This window comes from Notamacropus eugenii, chromosome 6, assembly GCF_028372415.1.
Source record: "Notamacropus eugenii isolate mMacEug1 chromosome 6, mMacEug1.pri_v2, whole genome shotgun sequence".
Classification (NCBI taxonomy): Eukaryota; Metazoa; Chordata; class Mammalia; order Diprotodontia; family Macropodidae; genus Notamacropus; species Notamacropus eugenii.
In genome coordinates, this window is record NC_092877.1 from 193,429,033 (window position 1) to 193,432,571 (window position 3,539).

General features: G+C 43.4%; 1 pseudogene; it reads right to left on the minus strand.

The window, feature by feature from the left end:
* Positions 1-961: 961 nt before the first annotated feature.
* On the minus strand, positions 962-2,560 carry LOC140512524 (zinc finger protein ZPR1 pseudogene; annotated as a pseudogene).
* Positions 2,561-3,539: the final 979 nt, after the last annotated feature.

Consider the following 3,539-nt stretch of genomic DNA (forward strand, 5'->3'; position numbering starts at 1 on the left):
CTACCTTTATAACTATACCTCTATAACTGTAACTTTAAATCTTAAAAAATGTCTCATATAGGTAAACTATTTTGATATCTCTCACAAGGATCTATCAATGCTCTTCCTATTTATACTTTTTAAAAATTTTTAATCAATTAACAAGCATTTATGAAGTTCTTAGTAGATGCCAGATCCCTGTTCCAAGATATGGGGACAAAAAAGAGAGAGAAGATCAATCCCTGTTTTCTAAGAGCTTCCATTCTTTTTTTTATTGATACCTTTTTTTCACATCACCATAGTTTTTCCTAGAACACTTCCCCCTCTTCCTCCTAGAGAGCCACATCATATCACAAGCACTATTTTTAAGACAAAAAAAATGATTTTTAAATGAGCAAAATATCCCTTGAAAAAGTTTTGATATGTGTACAACATGAAACACTTGTGAACCTCTGACTTCTGCAAAGGGGAGGAATCTTTTCATTTCTTTTCTTTCGTGCACGCTTGTGCTATGTGTCTGTGTCTCTGTGGTTATAAATATGGTTGTTTCTTCTTCATTTTGTAGTTATGCATATTATTTTCTGCTTTTGTTTACATCATCCAAACATGCAGATCATTAGTTTCTTCTCTATATTAGTTGGAATCATATCTTTTTTTTTTTTTTTGAAAGCAGTAATTTTATTGGCAATCTTTTTTTCTGCCTGATCCCAGGACTCTGGCCCCAACCCGACCATGGCTCCTCTCATTTTTGAAAGCTAGAATACTTATAGAATGCCAACTCTTGGTTGCGCCCCAATCCTCCATTTCAACAAACCTACTCGGAAGCAGCTCCAGGAGCCCATTCCTTATAGAAAGGAGGAGAAAAAGGGAAGGAAAATAAGACTTTAACAGGAAAAGAATGGTAGTAACTTGCCCGAGAGTTCAATTCCAAGTTTCTTCAAAAACCAATACAAAACCTCCAAAATAAGTTCAGTAACACAACAGACGTGTATTTGCTTCATGATTTGTTTTGAAAGTGTGCACAGCTTCATGGACTCAGGCCAGGTCTTCCCATCCAAGAGAAAGCCCTTGTTCTCTAGTTCCTGTCCTTCTCACCTATTACAATAGTAATAAATAACCATTAGGCCCTGGGCAGCTCTGTCATCTGACCTGCCCCTTTGCCCACTGCTACCGCTGTGGAGTCAGTTCAGTCTCATAGCCCTCCGTCTTCATGTCATTGAGCCCCAGCTCCTCGTTCTGGTCAAATGTGCGTTGATATTGCTCAACCTTCATCTCTGGGTCATTCTCCGGGGCATACACATTCTGTAAGTAGCTGTTTCCTGCTGGATCATCCAGAATGAAGTGAGCATTCATTTTGCCCTCTATAATCTGGTTCACCTTCTGGCCAAACTCCTCCAACTTTACTGTGCGGTCAGGGTTGGAGTTGTCACCCAGTGTAAAGGGGTTCCTGGTCACAGATGTCTTTCAGCAGTCCCTCCAAAGTGGTAAACTTGCCCCCGAGGGCACCCATGCCCAGCTCAAACTCCAATTCTGGGATTTCCACACTGCATGTCTCAGACTTCAGTATATCCCTGGTCATGTCTGAAGGATCTGTGATATGAAGGGTGATCCTGGTGCCCAAGGGTTCCACTGCTCCTCCTGACTTTACCTCATTAGTCCGATGCCCACAGCTCTCACAATTAGTCGCCATGATGATAACCTCTTTAAAGTGGGGGATTTGTACTAATTTCATGTTTGTCGTGGCAGGAGCATTGCACTCAGGGCAATTTGTGTTGAACTGTAAAACTTCATTCCTGAGGTCTTCCACAGAGTCAGTGGAGTTCTCTTCAGGCTCTTCAGTCTTGAGACCCAGCATGTCCCCTTGCTGGGGAGTCCTCGTGTAGTGTGTGATCACCAGAGCATCATCTTTCCGAGGGGTATACAGATTCTCCACAAAACTGTTCCCCGAAGGATCATCAATGATAAAAGTGAAAGGGGAGTCCACTCGCTTCAGCTGCTTCAGCTTGGCAATAAACTCATCAATTTTCCCAGCCATGGTTTCCCCTTTTGCCCTGCAAGCTGGCTGGTCCTGTTCCAAACCAGAGATGGCACGACTAATTAATCCTTCGACAGTGGTCAGAGCTCCTTTTTGGCTGAAAGCAGGAATCTCAAAATCTAACTCTGGGATCCTTGCTGTGGCACAATCTGTTTTTACCACCTCTCGGTTCATGTCCTCAGGAACCCTAACAGACAAGGCATAACGCACACCCTGTTCCTGGATCCTGCCTGCAGACTGAATCTCTGTGTTGGACCAGCCACAATGCTCACAGGAGAAAGAGCTCACGATGATCTCTTTGAAGAAGGGAATCTTGGTTAGCAGAAGGCGAGTCATCCCGTTGCCATAACAGTTCATGCACAGGGACTCGATCTCCGTAGGCTGCTGCTCCTCATCCTCGGCGCTGATGGGATGGAACAGATTCCCGGAAGCGAGGGCGGGGCCCCCGGGAGGGCCGGAGGGGGCGGCGGCGGCGGCCCCGGGCCCTACCCCGGCCCCGACACCGGGATCCAGAGCACGGAGGGCCGACATCACCACCACGCTGGTCCCAGCCGCCCCTGCTTCCCGGAATCATTTCTTACAGTTCAATAATATTCTATTATATTAATATATCAAAATTTCTTTAGCCACTCCCCATTCAAAGGTCATCTATTTTATTCATGCATATACTTTCAAGGCAGCTAGGTAGTGCAGTGGGTAGAGGACCAGTGCAGGAGTCAGGAGGCCCTGAGTTCAAATCTCACCTCAGACACTTGACACTCACTAGCTGTGTGACCTTAGGTGAGTCACTTAATGCCAGTTATCTCATCCTGGGTCATCTCTAATCATCCTGATGAATGTCTGGTGACAGGACTCAGATGGCTCTGAAAGAGAAGTGAGGCTGGTGACCTGAACAGCCTTCCCTCACTCAAAAAAAAAAATCAAATGCAAGTCATGTCATTACTTCTCAGATGGCACGGTCTTCTTCGGCAATGAAGGATGAACACACACATATACTTTCACATCAATGTAGGGTGACTGTAAGGGGCTAAAAGAGGGAAAAGGGGGAGATGCTAAAGGATCATATTAACTTGACTCTTTTAAAAGACTCCCTCTCCCAGTGGAAAAATAAAGTTAATAGAAATGAAATAGTGAAACTGATGCTTTCTGTTCCTCTTTTCTCGTTTGCTGTTCTTCACTTTTACTCATGCTATCCACCATGTTAGAATGGAATGATCTTTCACCTTTCCTTCCAACTCTTAAACTGATAGTGCAAAAACAGAAAGTATTTCTTCTAGGTTTAGCAAACCTCTTAGCCACAATCATGTTCAGAGTAATAAGGAATTTATTTAATTGTACAGTTTTAAGTTCACATCATTATATCTCTATACCATACCATGCCAGATGACACATGAATTCAGAACAAAAGACATTAAATTAAAACACAATAGAAAACAAATAGCAAGTAATTGAATCAGGTAGTTGTCTTAACATCTAAGGGCTTTCATAACACATAGCTGCAGGGGTGTGCTAATTAATTTCCATT